The sequence below is a fragment of the Perca flavescens genome, chromosome 6, assembly GCF_004354835.1.
Source record: "Perca flavescens isolate YP-PL-M2 chromosome 6, PFLA_1.0, whole genome shotgun sequence".
In the NCBI taxonomy this organism is placed as follows: Eukaryota; Metazoa; Chordata; class Actinopteri; order Perciformes; family Percidae; genus Perca; species Perca flavescens.
The window spans coordinates 31,156,874-31,175,537 of NC_041336.1; the positions used below are offsets into that span (position 1 = coordinate 31,156,874).

The 18,664-nt window shown below is 40.4% G+C and overlaps 1 protein-coding gene across 1 annotated transcript in view; it reads left to right on the plus strand.

Moving 5' to 3' along the window:
• LOC114557378 (glutamate receptor, ionotropic, kainate 2) overlaps positions 1-18,664 on the plus strand; it is a 214,213-nt gene that overhangs the window by 151,783 nt on the left and 43,766 nt on the right. The gene's annotated exons all lie outside the window — the stretch shown is intronic.

Sequence of the window (18,664 nt, forward strand, 5' to 3'; positions counted from 1 at the left end):
TTTTATTATTCCTCTGTGTTAGCAACTGCGTGGAGGATGGGTTCGGGGTGATTACCGAAGGCTTGCGTCAGGTTAGTCTACATCGACAAAGTTCCACTTCCGGGATTGTTACAGTGCCATCGGAAGTCCCTCTTTTTAGGCCTGATACCCACACCTTCCGCTTTCTTTGCATTGCTGTTCTAAACTCTGGTGGATTTATGAGGACTATAGTGAACTGCTCCTCAGATCTCTGCAGGGTAAATCCAGACAGCTAGCTAGACTATCTGTCCAATCTGAGTTTTCTGTTGCACGACTAAAACAACTTTTGAACGTACACATGTTCCACCCTAACAAGTAGCTTCCTGAGGCTATTTTGCTGTGGCACTCTCATTGTGTCCGGGGTTTAGAGCCACCCAAGACGATTATGATTGGTTTAAAGAAATACCAATAAACCAGAGCAAGCTTTTCTCCCATCCCGGAATGCTGTGTGGACTAGCCAGACCTTCCTCAGCAGCGCTGTGGAGGAAGGTCTGGCAATGTGAGACTAACCTCATGGGTATGCTCTGACAGTATTGTCATCACTTAGAATTCCTCATGGGGGCGACAGAAACTACACACTATAGCTTTAAGTATAATTTGTATCTATATTAGTTAGTTATTTTATACTTTCCACAAAGACTAGTTTCACACAATGAAATAAGTAGGCATCTGTGTTTTGTACCCACTTATCCTGTTCAGGGTCATGACTCATGAGGAGCTTGAACCTCTGTCTGCATTTGTCACCAATCTATCACTGGACAGACACAGATAGATGGATAGACTTAACACATTCACACCTCAGGGCAAACTCCACTTCACCTAACCTGCATTTGTTTGGACTGCAACTCCATACAGACAGGTCCAGGCGGCCTGGTTGTGTTCAAACCCAGTTCCTTCTTGCTATGAGGCGACAGTGCTAACCACTGAGCCACCATGTCACCATGATCAAATAGTGCTGTACCTTTTTGCCAGTGAAATAGCCCGGAACCATGTGACAGTCCTGTTCCTGTCGAGGCTCTGCTTGGTTATCCTCTCAGTGTAGGATTTTATAGAATACCTGCTTGCATATTAAGGATGTTTTGTTAATCCAGCCACGTTCGGAAACTTCCCTGCATTAGTTCTCTTTGCTCCGAGTTTGAGTTCTCACCTCTGTTTTTAGGTTGTTTTTTTTGCTTCTCTTGCAATCCGTCGCTGGAACTCGGGACAGCTTAGAGAGCTTTTTTCACACCTCGTTTTCCTCCATCTGGGCAATAGACACACATGCATTCGCGGGTACTGTTCACACACAGGGGCACAGCTGTGATTACTATGTTTGTGTGTGTTAAGTCTTCACACTAAAACATACTGATACCAATTCATTAGAAAACAGCTGCGGTGATAGTTGCACAGTCTCTTTATCATTTCACCACAGAAATGAATGAAAACAACAGTTGGTGTATGTCATGACATATGTGCTTGTTAATCAACCTGCCTATGCTGAGGTCCCTCTGCAGCCATACTTTACAGCCTCAGGTCACTGTTAGTGCAAATTGTTTGTGCATCATGGGCTCTGATGGTATACACACGCAGCATAATACCCCTGCTGATTAAAGTTAGTCTTAATTGCTTAAATGCACAATAGTCAGTATTGAGAATGTTTCATTTTGCAAAATAGCAAACATATGCTCCAAACTTGTCATACCTTCAACAAAATGACATAATGGTGTCTAAAAAGAAAATGCTGTAACTAAATAACTCCTTACCAAACAAAGATAGCAAAATGAAAAACAACCTTTTTTCAGTACAAAATATCACAAGTTCACAAGTTTTATGGTGATGAAAAAAGAGAAAATACAATTAATACAATGTTTTGGGCCATCTGGCACTCCATATAATTGATATTCTTTCACATCACACCTAAAATAAAATGCTTTCAACACAGTGGGTCAAAATGCTTTGCGTGACAAATCCTACCTTAGAGCACAATTCAAGACTCACAGGTTAAATCTGCAATTTTTTTGCAATCTGTGTTTTAAGTAATGTCTGTGCAAACTGCAGATAATTCTGTGAAGACAATCAAAAATCATTAAAGGTTCAGGTTACAGAAATTTCAAATATTTCTAGTGGTTTTAAGATGTCTGTACAATTGAGGTGTACGGTGGGTTTGAAACCAGGAAAGATAAAGAAATGTACTGATTTCTGTAGATATTTGCACTGCATTATGCTACACAATGTTATTAAAACGATCTTTCCAGGGGAGATACCATTACATAGAGCTCTCTCCCCCTCCCTCTGTCACGGACACATTAGTCTCGCTTTGCCAGACCTATCTCCACAGCGCTGCGGAGGAAGGTCTGGCTAGTCCATACAGCATTCAGGAATATGAGAAAAATTTGCTCTGGTTTATTTAGATTTCCTTAAACCAATCACAATCGTCTTGGGTGGCGCCAAGCACCGGACGCAGGTATGCAAATAGCCACGGCAAGGAACTTGTTTTGGTCTAACATTTGCACGTAGGGAGGCGAGTGTGTGATGAGAACGTTACTCTAAAAAAAATTTTTTATATTATTTATTTATATATATATATATATAGAGAGACTGGAGTTTAGAATGCCAACACAAAGACGGTGAAAGGTGAGGGACATCCGGCTGAAAGTGAGGGACATCAGGCAGAACTATCACGTAAATGAAACGTTGTTTATATAGATTATAGTTAGCTAGCTATGTATCCCTATCTTTCTTTCCCTCTCACACTCTTACCTTTGACTCCTCATCTCTTTATTTTCTGGGTGGTTTTGATCACATTTTCTCTCTCCTTTCCCCTGTAGTTGTCCCTCAGATCTGCAGACAGCAATTTCACTGCAGCTGATGTTATTCTTAAAGTCCTCTTTTTTTCTCTGACTTCCATTAGTTGAGATGGACCTCCAGATTTAAGAAAATATCAAACACGTGAAATTAAATTGAAGTGGTTCTCATCTGGAAGGTCAATTAGAATGTATTTGCTTTCAGTGGTGGTGGTTACACTGATAACCCCAGCTCCATGATCTTTAGCTAAGCTGTGGCTCCCTTTGCCCACAGTTTCATACTGCTGCATTCACTTAGAACTGCAAACTAACACCTGTGTCATAAATGGCCAGTGAACAGTCCTCACTGAGATAACACAAACTGTCACTCAGAGTAAAAAGACTAGCGTCAAATTACATTTTGAATCATTACAGTTTGAATAACTTAAGTGACTTCACACTAATCAATAAAGAAAAGAAAAGAGTGAAATTCTTTCACATGATATTTTTAATTTTATAATATACCAGTTTTTTAAAAAGGTAAACAAGAAGGAATCCAAATCAGCAGTTTGCTTCAAAAGATACATTTTTTTTACAGTATTTTGTCGCTGGTAATTTATGAAAAAAATAAAAATAGGTGCATAACCATAACAAAGAATAGTTTGACTAATCCACATGCAGACACATTGGATGTCTGCATCATCTCTAAATACAAATTAATGTAATGTTGTGTTTCCATTGCTTTCACCTCCATTACTTTCTGAAAAACAGTAAGAACAGTTTTACTATAGTAAAGGAAGTGTTTTTTACTATTTTTTATAGCTGTGTATGTAACCTCAGACATCTTACCTGGACATATTGCTACCTCAGCTCTTTTACCCGTTTCTCTTACAGTAAACAGTACAGTGTATAATTGTCTCATTCTTATTTGGTGTTTGTATACAAAAAAGGCGTTCTGAGCTCTCTATATAAATATATATGTTCACTAACTAGTCTAAAACAAGACACCTACTTAGGCTTTCAGCTAAAATTCCAATCAGCAGTGTTTGATAGGCATCAGACTGAAATCCATTCTGATTTGAATGTGTGGTTAACAGTTTTGACAGCAGTGTGTTAGCATTTGAACAAAGTGCTGTAAATCCACAGTGTTGTACACGTTGTGGTTAATGTCATGGAATATGTCACAAGTTACAGGGAATGGAGGACCAAAATGCAGAGAGCAGGCGGAAGTTTGTTGCTTGAGGATTTATTTCACAAACAAAAACGAAGTACATACCAAAAGAGTCCAGGGGTCCGTTTCAGGAAGGAGGTTTAACAAACTCGGAGTCTAACCCTGATCTCTGAGTTGATTTACCCCGAGATGGAAACTGGTCTGAGTCGGTTCAATCAACTCAGAGTAGGTTCACGCGCGTGCACCACCACAATAAAAAGGCAGCATGAATGGAGCCATGATACTACAATTCACCATGGCAACAACCACAATAAACGGGTCGGCGGAAATACTCATGCGCACATACAGCGAGTTAAAGCAACACAGCGGCTACTGCAAAAGAGAGAATTTGCATGGGAGAAAATTGCTGCTAGAGTAAATGCGTATATTCCAATATAGGCTAGTGTTTCATATTTAATCATAAGTATAGCCTAATATTACTGGTGAAATGGTATTGAACCTATAATCTATTTCATTTAAGTGCAATACTGCAGGCGAAAAAGTACTACGCCTACTAATCCCTCTGAGGCTGCAGCACCATCATTAACAGAATTAATGTACATAATATTTTATTTCAAAGGGTTTACATCACTCCTTTTTAATGGCTCTTACTGGTTTGTCTCCAGGGAACACTACAAAAATGTTTAAAACACGTTTCAGAGCTAGTCACATTCTTCTGACGGCACCTAGCTATACGGTGGCTTTTACTTTAAAGAAAACTGCTGTTTTCAAAAAGAAATGATGTGACACAAATAATCTGCTGGGATGTAGAGCATGCCCAAAACGGGTGACATTAGTGACATAAGGACGGATAAGGTTATGTAGCCTAGGCTGCATAACAGACTGGGAAGAAAAACGATACCGCTCAAATAGGAAGTTATCTGAAAATTAAAATGTCGGGGCTTCAATATCATCTCCAGACATATAACCGCCTGCGAAGTAAACCAGCTTCTTCATCAACGGGATTGTCGACGAAAGGAAATGCCATGTTTTTAGAAAAAAAACGTTTTATAGTCTGTGAGAAACTCGAGGGTTACTGAAGAAAACTTGCTCCTGACCACAGGCTCAGTTACCATAGTAACTGATTCTGAGGTTAAGTTACCTCTCTTTCTGAAACGGGCTGGAGTAACATCCTGGAGTTTGATTAAAGGTCCCATGGCATGAAAATTTCACATTGTGAGGTTTTTTAACATTAATGTGAGTTCCCCCAGGCTGTCTATGGTCCCCCAGTGGCTAGAAATGGTGATAGGTGTAAACCGAGCCCTGGGTATCCTGCTCTGCCTTTGAGAAAATGAAAGCTCAGATGGGCCGATCTGGAATCTTCTCCTTATGAGGTCATAAGGAGCAAGGTTACCTCCCCTTTCTCTGCTTTGCCCGCCCAGAGAATTTGGCCCACCCATGAGAGAGAGAGACATCATGGCTTTCAAAGGAGCAAAGTGGCAGTTGGTCAAGGCCACATCCCCACCCTCCACCTTGCCCCCCCCTCTCTCCTCCTCAACAGCTACAGACACAGAAATGGCACATCCTAAGGAAAGCTCATTGTAGGACTGGCTCTAGTGGCTGTAATTCTGCACCAAGGCTGAATTTCGGGAAAGAGACTTCAGATACAGTATTAGGGGACCACTAAGGCCTATATAAAAGAGACTTCCGATACAGTATTAGGGGACCACTAAGGCCTATATAAAAGAGACTTCAGATACAGTATTAGGGGACCACTAAGGTCTATATAAAAGAGACTTCCGATACAGTATTAGGGGACCACTAAGGTCTATATAAAAGAGACTTCAGATACAGTATTAGGGGACCACTAAGGTCTATATAAAAGAGACTTCAGATACAGTATTAGGGGACCACTAAGGTCTATATAAAAGAGACTTCAGATACAGTATTAGGGGACCACTAAGGTCTATATAAAAGAGACTTCAGATACAGTATTAGGGGACCACTAAGGCCTATATAAAAAGCATCCAAAAAGCAGCATGCCATGGGACCTTTAACCTCTCTTTCTGAAACAGAAAACCCAGAGTTTCCCTCATCTCAGGGTTAACAAACTGAGAGTTTTCACTAAACCTGCTTTCTGAAACAGAACCCAGAATGCAACAGGCAAAAACTGTTGTTCCAGAATAACAGAACAGGATCTCAAAAACTGGAACTGGAAGGTGGACTCCATGCATGAACACACTAACAGAAACGCAATGATCTGACAACAGACAAGGGGAACACAGAGACTAATGGTGCGTTCGATTATTTATCCGTGTCGGAGTTCCGACTAGGAAAACATACGTTGCCTAGCAACAAGCACCAACACTCCACTTTTCCTCGGATTTCCGAGCTCGGAACTCGGACAACCGTGAGGACACCGAGCAAGAATTCCGATACGGATTCCAAGATGGCAGCGCCCTGTGTGACTTGTAGTATGAATTGTTGTCATTATTTTTGGACCGCTTTGGCTGTTTAAATGAATATTTTAATCACTCAGACACTGCAATACCTTACTGCGTCCGTTTCTCTGCCTGTTGGTATGGGAATCGGTCTTGTTGTGAGTGCAATATTGAATGAAGCCTTGTTTGTTAACTTGGCTAGCGTTACTACTCGGCCAGTGCTACCATAGCAACAGCTTTCCGGGTGGTGTCCGTGTTTTTTCTCCAACTCGGACGCGCAAAACATACCAGAACGCTTGAAGTGTGGAAATTACGTCATATCCGAGGTCCGAGTCGGTTCATTGAGAATAATAGAACGCACCATTGATACACAGGGTAAATGAGAGAACAAGGAACAGGTGTATGCAGGCTGGGGAACAGGTGAAACACATTAGGGCTGGGAGAACAATCAAAAAAGGCGGGAAAACACAAGGCAGGAAGTGAAACTAGACAAGACAGAAAACCAGACTACCAAAATAAAACAGGAAACAAACATACAACAGAAACACACAACCGTGACAAGTGTGTAGAGTTTTGAAAACTGTGAAGCTTCAAGCAATGAAAAACGAACTAGAGTTTGGTCCACATGAACTGCTGCTGTGCAGACTGTAGTTAGAGTTTTGCACGTGGCTCCAGTTGTTCCCACTGTCGTCTCACAATCGAAAAGAAACTGTAATTAGCTTTATAGCTTCTCATTTGGCAATAGCTTGAAGGTAACGGACGTTCATTAATATAAAAAACAAAGTTGTACGCTAAAGCTTTAAATGGAAACTGTATTGGACTATCTTGCCTTGATTAAATGTCAGCAGAAATGTTGCCAAGTATCAACTAAAGCACATAGCTAGTTTTCATCAATACAAATTAATTTAGGTGCTGATGCAGCTTCGTTAGAGCCCCACTGTGTCTGAAAATAATAAACATGCACCAGCCAATCAGGATCAACTTCTCTGTTTGGTCATAAAAAAAAAAAAAAACTAAAATACAATGCATTACGAGGATGATACATAAATAACGTTAATAAACACATTATATCCACCGAACAGCAGATTTTACCATGAGATCCACTGGTTGCCTCTTTCTGTAACATGTAGTCCTTTTGCTTTTTTCTTTTTAATCAGTCCAGGCAGATGCAGAGGGCATTTGTCCTGCACTTAGTTAACATATTCTGTCCACACATCCTGTCTGAGGTGTTTAGAACGCACTGTTGTGATGATGGATGGAGCATTTTGATTATCATCAGTCTTAGTTGATCGAGTGCAGCACACTCGCAGCTGATGTGTGCATGCGTCACAATCTCGATTCAAAGCCAAGGGAAAAAAAATGACAAAATACCTACAGTTTGGGGTAATTATTGACTTCTGCTGTAAAATACAACTCTAATGGTGGCTAATTATGCAAATGTCGGCACGGGATAGTCTCTGAAGCATTGAGGCGTGTCACTCGTCTCCCGAGCAGGGACATTCCCTATGGACTGTCGCTACAATACCGCTGAATAATTGAATAAGCAAACACACGCCACTGCTGTGGCTTGCTTGTTAGCTTATAAAATCCCATCTTATTAAAGGCATTGTTGGTTTTTCACCTTGTGTGTATAATGTGGTGATGGCTGGCAGAGACTGAAGCCCTTTACATGGCCGTGGCACTGATGTCCCCAGGCTATACAAGCCTGCATTGTTTTGCATTAGCCATAAGACAAATGGGAGGAACACCTGCAGCATGGTGATTAAATCACAAAGCTAAAGCTTATTGGGATGATGTGCTTGATACCTGAGAGAGGACAGAGGCAGGGTATGGAAGAGTGGAGGGGGGGGCGGATGAAAAAGCTGCTATATTTCTAACTTGCTTCAGCTCATGGTTGTAGGATTCAAAGTGTTTATGAACTCATGAATAAATTCACAAGAAAATAGCAGCTAGCAGACTGCATATAAGCTAGTTACAATGACAAATGCAATTAGATTAGATACTTTATTGATCCCAAAATGGGAAACGTCAGTGCTACAGCAGCAAAATATCAGAAACACAGCACACATACAGAATATACAAAAAAGAATACATAGGATAGAATACTACAACAACTATTCAAAAAATGAAGATAAAAAAAAAATACAAATGGAAAGAATGTACGAGTTGGGACTAAAAATGTATAACTACTTATAGTATTTTTAAAGATGTAAGTAAAACCTATGTTTGTGCAAGTTGCACTTAGTACAGTGTTGTCAGGTTAGGGGACAGACACGGAAACTGTAGTGGTGCAAAAGAAAAAATATTTATTTGATTCAGAATGAGTAACTGGTAGTGGAGGTAATCTGGTCCGTCGCGGGTTGGAGAAAGGCAGTTGAGAATGGCGAGGGATTCAGGGTTTTATAGTAGGCTTGAGACTGGCAGTGGAGGTGGTGAAGGAAACTGGGTTTGAGGTAGGCTGGAGACTGATGTAGAGATGACTGGGTCCAAGGTCTGGTAGTTGCTGAAGGTGAATATTCTTCTAGAACACAGAAACAGACAAATTAGAGCAAGTCTAGACTCAAAACTGGACCTCACGAACGAGCGCTGCAGAAGCCTCGTACTTGGGGTAGGTAACAATCCGGCAGGGAGAGGAAGGTCATGCACGGCTTTAAAGGCAGGTGATGAACTGATGAGTCTCAGGTGAGTTGATTGGGAAGTGATGCCAGGTGTGGGAAGAGAGCAGCAGGAGGAGGCGTGATCACACACTGTGGAAAATGACGTTAGGGGAAAAACAAAAACACACCAGCCACGCTGCAAGCAACACCAAAACGCAGTCGCACCACACCAGAAAGATATTGTGATGTATATGAGTCTTATCTAACACTTAGTGATGAAGTGTTAAAATTTTGTTATAACAATTTCTATGAATTTACGCCTAATTCCAGTCAGTCTATTAATATATATATATATATATATATATATATATATATATATATATATATATATATATATATATATATATATATATATGCCAAGACTCTTCCTTTCTCACTCTGTCTCTCATCACATTTGAAACAGAAAACATATTTAGTATGACGAAGATTCCTCAGAGGACCTTCAGTTATACTCATTGCTGTTCTTTCTTTCATAGAGTGAAGAGAATTTATTCATTTTTTAAATACAAACGGTAAAGTGTTTTTACGTGGAGGATGTAGGGATACTTCTGTTTCTGGGTAGTTGAGATTTTTTATTTGTTTGGATATATATATATATATATATATATATATATATATATATACAGTGGCTTGCATACGTTTACACTTTAGCTTACTTTAGCATGGGTGTGTAAACCTATGCAAGCCACTGTATATATTCGTAAAGCTGCACTTTTATATGGCTGCACGTCATTTATTTCAAATGCTTCTGTGTAATTCATCAGGGTCTCCCAAACATTCTTCATATGTGAAATGAGTTGTGCTGCTCCTGAGTTTTTCCTTAACAATATGCAGGATGCATTGCCTCAAAAGTACAACGGCATCAGGAAGGAAGCCTAATTCAGACAGGGGGAGGCTATGACAGCAGCCTGACACAGGCTTTTCAAGAATACTGAACCGGTAAAACCTTGTTTTCTCATGAAACACACACCTTAAGTTATTAAAGTCATTGCATCCAAAGTCAGAGACAAACCCCCCAAAAGGTCTGTCATATTGTTACTAATGCACAGTGTTGGGCAAGTTACTGCATATAAAAGTGTTTTGTTACTTGGGAAGGCAACTTTTGCATTACTTTTAAATGTCTGCTTCAATTATCTTATTAATGTATTCTGTATTATTTTAGTGTTGCTGTGGTAGTGTGGGACATGTCTGCTAACCTGATCAGTAGATCAGTAATTGATATGTGAAATGGAAACCAGAACAGACATTAAAGCAGATGCACGCACACACACACACACACACCCACACGCACACTGTGATGTAATAGCGGCAACACAACAATATATCAGCCCATACATACGACACACATGAACACCACTCTCTTGTAATGATAGGAGTTATTAATATTTCCGACCACTAGAGGCAGCAACGATTAGCGTTCCTACCTGTACAACACATTCTCATGAATGGGTTCCTATGATGTCGTACGGAAATTTATGCACACCAATTCGTATGATATCTTACGAGATCAGGCAACCGCCTGCTGGTCACTTGACGCCGGCAACAGAGCTCTGTAAACTGTCGGCCGTATCAGCGGAAGTTGGTAATAATAATAATAATAATAATAAAGCTTTATTGCAGACACAGGTCCATATAACACATAATACAGTATACATAGTATCAAAAAAGAGATACAAAAATACATAATAATTGCATATTAGCCTATAGGATATACAACAATACATACAAATTGCATATTAACCTATAGGATATACAGGCTATTGCACTAATGCTCTCTAGAAGTCTATCTATAACAGTTTTTCACAGGGCTCATTGTATGCTACCTTAAGCCTCTGCATACTCTTTTTCTTATATTTAGACCACAATTGAGCAGTATATAGCGGTGTGATGTAGCTTCTAAACAGAGAGCACTTCACAGAGTCAGAGCACATAGAGAACCTCCTTATAAGCATGTTAGCTTGAGAGTAAATTTTACAGCACTGTCGGTAGAGTTCTTTGTCATCCGTCCAGTCATCAGATATGACATGACCTAAATATTTAATTTCCTCGCACACAGCAAGAGGACTATCTGACAGATAAAAGGTCGGAAAAGTTGATTTCCTGTCCTAGTCGCTTCTAACTATCATTATGTGACTTTTCTTAGCATTATACTTTATGTCATAATCAAGGCCATACTGAGAGCACACCTTCAGCATATGCTGCAGCCTGGCACTAGATGGACAAAGCAGGACCAGATCGTCTGCATACATAAGATGATTAACAATAGTGTTGCCCACAAGACAGCCGGTTTTTAACCTATTTAGATGATTTGATCATTCATTCATATAAACATTAAATAAAATAGGAGACAGAATTCCTCCTTGCCGCACTCCGTTACTAACACAGAATGGAGCAGATACAACATTGTCCCATTTAACCTGAAACGTTTGGTGGGCATACCAAAACGCTAAAATTCTCACAAAAAATTTAGGGGCACCTCTATCTAGCAATTTTACAAACAATCGTTCATAGTTGGGTTTACCCGAGAAAAGGTGATTGGGAGCTGGCTACAGGGCACTGCGAGATGACGGTCCTTCCAGGGGCTGTGGCAGTTGAGTTTAGCCGACAAAAAGTGAGCGTCACGCGGCGATAACAGTTAAGTTTAGGCACCAAAATGACTAGTTAAATTGAAGGTAAAGGGTTAGGGAAAAAGATCGTGCTTTGGATTAAAACACTCCCCGGGAACAAACACGAGTTTCCTGGGTGAAAGTCTTTTCTTTTCCCTGGGACGTGATCTCCCCTACACTGGCTTGAAAGCGCTGGGTTTTTATGAACCACCCATCCCCCCCCCTGACCTCCTCCCCATGGAGTCCAAAGGACTCTCATACAGCGGCAGTCAGTGTGGTGCAACAGCTACATACGAATTACAGTGCTTTACTTTTTGTAGCTATATGTACAAATGGTTTAAACTTTGTATTTTTATTTCTCCAGGTAAGTCAATTGAAAACATATTCTTATTTGCAACAACGACCTGTCACATTCACACAGTTACACATTCATACCAGGAAGCTGCCCAGTACAACCACAGTCTGATCTGCTGGCCAGTGAACAGCTTCACTGGAGCGTGGTCCTTTGGCCCTTGCTCAAAGGCACCACAGTGGTGGTAATGAGGAAAGGACAAGTGCTGCTCTATCACTTCCCCACCCAGATTTGTCCTGTCTGTCTGGGTATTGAACCAACGTCCTCCCGTTCACAAGTTCGCTTCTCTAACCTGCCCCAGGAGAAAATGTTCAGGAGAACAGCCTGACCTGTATTGTCTTGAGAAAACACAGCACAGTACTGTATGTAGCCTACATGCTAACCTAGCTTTGCTGCCCTCATTAATAAATAATCATATTCAATGACAATACGTTTTTTTCTCTTCATATTAGAAACATTACATCTGTCTCTCTTTATGTCATGTCAACGTCTTTTGTCCTTACATGGGCTGTGTACCTGGGCTGTGTTTGTGTGCTATGATAAAGACAAAAGTAACGAGTAATGCGCCAATTTAAATTTCAGTATTTGTAATTGCGTTTCCTTTCTAGTTACTGCCGAAAGTAGTAGAATCACAGCAACGCGTTACTTTATAATGTGACAATGAGAATTGTGACAATGAGATCAAGCTATTATTGGCTATATATATAAACATATATATATGGAGTAAACCTATACAATGTACCACCTACCTTTGGTCTATATATGTAGTGTTCATAATGCAGGAACACAACTGAGATATGCAAAATTCCCCAAAGTTTCTGAGTTTTTCAACCTGTAGTGTTCAACGTATTGTGCATGTGTCATACAGAAGGCCAACAAGTCTGCAACCAGCTTCACAGGGTCTTCAATACAGGATATAACTAGAAAAGGGCACTCAGTAGAGTGCACATTTCCCCCAGGTGTGTCTCCCTCTCCCTTCCCAAACAAAGATTAGTTCAATCTCACTCAATCAAACTCAATCAAACTCTGGCTCCCTTTCAGTCAAAGATGGCGGCAAAGACAGCAAACACAGGGATTTATTAATCTAGTATTGTGCCTAACTTTAGTGGATCATAACATATCGGGTATGGAAGTAATCTGCATATGCTCCGGTTTGAAATGAGAACAAACTTTTCTATGGATGTCAGTTTGTGAGCCACGACAAAGCCCAAAATGTGGCCTGCAAAAGGGGAGGAAAGGCTTGTTTTTAGCCTGCCTTTTGCTACTGAAGCAGTTGTTGATTACTTGCGGAGTGCAGAGTCAGCAGACTGATGGTATAAATCAGAGCACTCAATAAAATAGGTTTTTCGACGATTGTGAATCACAGCAACCACAAGAGGTCCTTGAGCAGACAGTCATAAATGTGCACAAAAACATTTAAGGCTAATGGGTCCAGTACACGAGATTAGCGGCAGACAGACACACACACACACACACACACACAAACACACACACACACACACACACACGACCGAAAACATGATCCAGGCTTACACCTAACGGAGATAATAAATACCAATTCAAATTGCAAAACCTTGTATGCATGTTTAAAGACAACTTAAACACCCTGTTTTTGCTTGAAATTTAAAAGAAAATGTATTCTGAACCCTGACTTACACTGACCCCCATCCCACCACCCCACCATAGATTAATAACGTGACTCTACATGTAATTTACTAACTCAATAAACTTAATCTTTTAGGACTTTGCAAGTGGTAACATTGATTGTCGCAGGATAATACAGTAGTCTACGCTCTTCTTGATGAATCTCAAAGTAAATATAGTCTTGCGTCTCTAACAACATTAATATGTTAAATGAGTCTGCCCTCTTTAAGTCCGCTATTTTACAGAACTGGGATGATTACTGTGCACTTTTGTTTCCTGTTCCCCAAGGTCCTGGAGCGCAGCTAGTTTGATTTGTTGTTTTGTTGACTCGGCACTGTTGGCCAGAAAATAGGCTCCTTAGCTAGTGTAAGCTGTTACGTGATGTTTCAGTACTTGTTAACCCAAACCCACTCCCCTCCTTTACTCGCACAGATCAGAGAAATGAAGCAAATGGAACAATTAATGTCTTGTTTTCATCTGAGAAGCTGCATTTTCTGTGCAAGGTTGGTATAGCGGTCTGACAGGGCCTGCAGGGGATTTCTCTTCACTTCCCTTAATTTTGTTTGTGGTTTGTGTTAGGAATTTAAATGTATGTTTTCTGTGTGAAACACTGAGGAAAAACTCTCAGAAAAAAAACTGAGAAGAATGCTGTGTCAACCATTGTGCTCTGAATGCTTATTAGAAGGTCTTCATTGCTCAATAGCTAGGGCATAAAGACATTCATATAGGGTGGACAAAAAAGCAGATAACCATGAGAAAGTCACTCAATTCCAGTTCAAAAAGAAGCTTAAAGCAAAGTCTTTACCACTGAGAATCGCACCTTGTACATTTTCAAAGGAACCTATATAAGGTATATAATAAACTGGCAAAATAATCACAGATTAATCAGTGTTTCCCATGAGCCCTTTTTACAAAAAACTGCAAAAAAACAGTTTAATCTGTGACAGAAGACAGTCCAGTCTTAAACATCAAGAGATATATATAGATATATAATGCCAAGCAACAGAAGAGTGCATCAAGAAGAGGATCCAACAAGTCCGTCTTCCCAATGACAAAATGGGCTGTTTTTGGAAATCTCGAATAACTTTTATAGCTGATTAGAAGTGTTGGGAGTAACGTGTTACAAAAGTAACGCAATTACAGTAATAAATCCTTTTTGCTGTAACGCAGTAATGTGACGCATTATTAATTAAATTTCAGTAATGTTACATCCGTTGCAATCTCAGTAACGTGAGTTACAACGTATTTTAATGCAACATTTAGTGGTGTTTTGTTTTTTTAAGAATTCACCAACACCGGGAAAGATTTCTTCACAGAAAAAAAGAAGCCGCGAGTATTATTTCCTGTTGCTGTATCGATGATGAGATTTCAGTTCAGTTCATTTACACAACTAATCAAGGCAGACGATATATAGATAGATAGATGGATAGATTTTAGAAATGTATTTGACTTATAGTTCAATAAATTTGATAAAATGTATACACTGTAACAAATTTCTGCTGTTTTCACAGCATTACTGCATTATGAACAAATGCTTACTGTAGAACCTGTAATGCAGTTATGCCTGTTATAGTAGTCAAATATTTTCTGTAATAAAAATTACAGCACCCAATTACTGTGACACTGTGAACGCTTATGCTATATTATATTGATGAATACACAGATACTGTATACCCATCACTTTAACTTGTGTGAACAATGCTATACTGTGTACCCTTGTGTGAGTGTGCTGCTTCATCCTGTGCAGTTTTTGCAAATGATATACAAATTACATATATAAACTAGAACTGCAAGCAGTTATGACGGGGTCCAAGCCTTCCGGCGCCAGTCGCCCCCAACGCTAGTCGCCCTCGACAACCCGGGTGAGCGTGCGCGGGACCCAAAGCGGGACCCAAAGCGGGACCCAAAGCGGGACCCAAAGCGGGACTCAAAGCGTGACGGTGGGGAGGCAAACGTCGGGAAATATTGAAGCCGTGAGCCGCGAGGTCTGCGGTGCGTTGCCGTTGCAAATATCCGATTAACATCGATTGAGTAAAAGGGCCAAAACTAGTCTACGTTGACTATAGTGCCCCCTAATGGCCGATATTCGCCAAATTTGGTACAGAGCCTCATAGCGGCATGCTGAACGAGCAGTTTCGTGTTAAAAGCAATCGAAATTGTCCCATTTGCGTGCATTGAGTTATCTGCCAAAACGCATAAACGTTGATTATAGTGCCATCTAATAGCCGATTTTCACCTAATTTCGTACATATCATTGTAGTGGGACAGTGAACATTAATCTGAAGTTTTGTGATTATAGCATTTATTGCGGCAGAGATATTGCCATTGCAAATTTCCAAATTATTATTTGCCAAAACGCGTCTACGTTCATTATAGCGCCACCTAATGGTCGATCCTCACCAAATTTGGCATAGAGGCTCGGAGTGGGATGTCGAACAATATTACCAGGATTTGCTCTGATTGCTATTAATTTGGCCGAGATATGCTAAAGTTTGTGTTTTGTGGCTAGCTACGAAAATTAGTTTGGTTGTAAATTGCGCATTGTTTTGGTGCAGATCGGTCGCACGGCCTAGGAGGAGTTTGAAAAAGTTGGTTTTGCGCATTGCACAATATTGCAAGTAAACTTCTTAGCGGAAAAGGGCGAGGTCTATATCATCAGATTCAGCTTGATTCAAGGAACACATGGATGTAAGGGATTCTAATGTGCGATGTGAAATGTGGGATGTTTTACGTCATTATAGCGTCACCTAGTGGTCCATATGTGTAATATTTGGTATGTGAGGTCCATGAGCCATTGTACATCTACCCTGTAAATTTGAAGTTGCTCACATTAGTGTAAGCAACAATAGGCCACGCCCACTTTGACCAGTCAATATCCCACTGTAGGCGTGGCCTCAGGAGTGGCCCTAGATGGCACCTTCAAAATTTCGTAAATATCGGATGAGCCGATCATGAGATATAAACTTTTTGTACTTGTGGCGCCACCTAGTGGCCAATCTTCGTATAATTGGTTGGGGAGCCTCAGAGGTGTCATGGCAAACAAAAATCAAAAGTTTCGCGATGATAGCATTTATTTTGGCCGAGATATGGCAAAGTTCATGATTTCGTAACTACAAATTTGTTTGTGCGTAATTTTTGCAATTTTCATTTGGTAAAAATGCTTTTGATAACTTTTTGTCAGGTTGGTCTGGAGATGCTAGGTACCAAGTTTCGTGCAGATCAGTCGCACTGTCTAGGAGGAGTTAGAAAAAGTAAGTTTACGATAAATCACGATTTTTTGCGCATAAAAGGTGGAAATGGGTGTGGCCTATATCAGGAGCTTCAGCTGAATTCATCGTGGATATGTGTATTTTTTATGTGTGATGTACGGTTCGGGAGTTATAAGGCCAAACACGATTTTTTCCCTGCTATAGTGCCACCTAGTGGTGGAAGTGTCTGAATGTTTGTGTCATGGTCGAATGGAAGACAACACAAGGGTTAAATCAAAAACGCCATCTAGTGGGCTCAGACAATAAAAAAAAATAGATTGATGAAGCTATATGAATCTTCATTGGGCCATCACTAATAGACTGACAACAACTTATACAAAATTAAAGTTCGATACCTTCCACTTTCTTTGTGTTGGGGTTCTAAATGGTTAACTGCTCCTCAGATCTCTGCAGGGTAAATCCAGACAGCTAGCTAGACTATCTGTTTAATCTGAATTTTCTGTTGTACAACTAAAACAACTTTTGGACGTACACGTTCCACCAAAACAAGTTCCTTCCCGAGGCTATTTTGCAGCGGCATCGCGGCTCTGCCCGGTGCTTAGCGGCGCCCATGACCATTGTGATTGGTTTAAAGAAATGCCAATAAACCAGAGCACGTTTTTCTCCCATCCAGGAATGTTGTATGGACTAGCCAGACCCTCCTCCTCAGCGCTGTGGAGGAAGGTCTGGCAAAGCGAGACTATATATGAAGGGATCTATTAGGAGACTTTGATCATGTTCTGGTGTAAAAATTGTCATATTGATTACTATTGAATGTTGAATATTTTTGCCTTCACAAACCCATATTCAATTGACAAACTTTGCATTTAAAGTTCATATACTTACAGACAAAAGGATCAGACGCCATATCTCTTTCAATCTTAAATGTGTCTTAGTGTATGCAATTACATGACATAAACCAGTTAATACACAGTGTAAATATTCACTCAAGCAGTAATAGAGCGGATTACTCACTCGCCATGTTGATCTAACTACGGTTGATTGTGGTTTCGGCTGGCTCTTTCCTCCCAATCACCCCGCATGACTCACCGCTGCCTAACATTTCAGCTCGTGTGAACAGTCCTTGTGATTTACAGAACAAAATGCGTGACTAAAATCTACAGAATGTGAAGCATTGCTAATCTACAGCCACTTCGATTTGATGACAGGATTAACCAGCAGATTATACAGATATGGGAAACTGAAAAAATGAGGACAGCATTCTCCAACAGAGGCAGGCCCAATGGAACTTTACCAGGCAGGTGATGATGATGATTTCAGAGGATCAGACAGCAGACAGCAGAGAGCTTTTTTTTGTTTTATTTGACCTGGTATTTTTCTTTTAGTTATTGCAGGATTTTGAATATTCTGATTCAGTTTGACTAAACAAAAAGATTCTGCAATGCTACGGTTGGATATGTTTGGATTTGTTTACTATTTGAATTTGACAGCTATTCACTGGTGTACCCGTTGCATTTTCCAAGATCTCTTGTATGGTTTAAGTGCAATCAGCTCTGGATCCCCATGTGAAGGCTCTGGGAAGCCCTCCACGGCTCTCTGCCTGACTTGGAGTGTAGGTGGTTATCCGACTCCCCGTGTATTCACAGCCACCGCTCTCGCCTTATCAGCAGTCTGAAGCTTGCATGCTCAATCGCCTGATTTGTCAAGGGTGACTCCGAAAAGATTCTGATAGGCACTCCGCAAATCACCCAGTTGATCTAAAATATCGACCAGCCACAAAAAGTCATTACACACAATAATGGCGGGCAGGACCTTGAAGATGTGA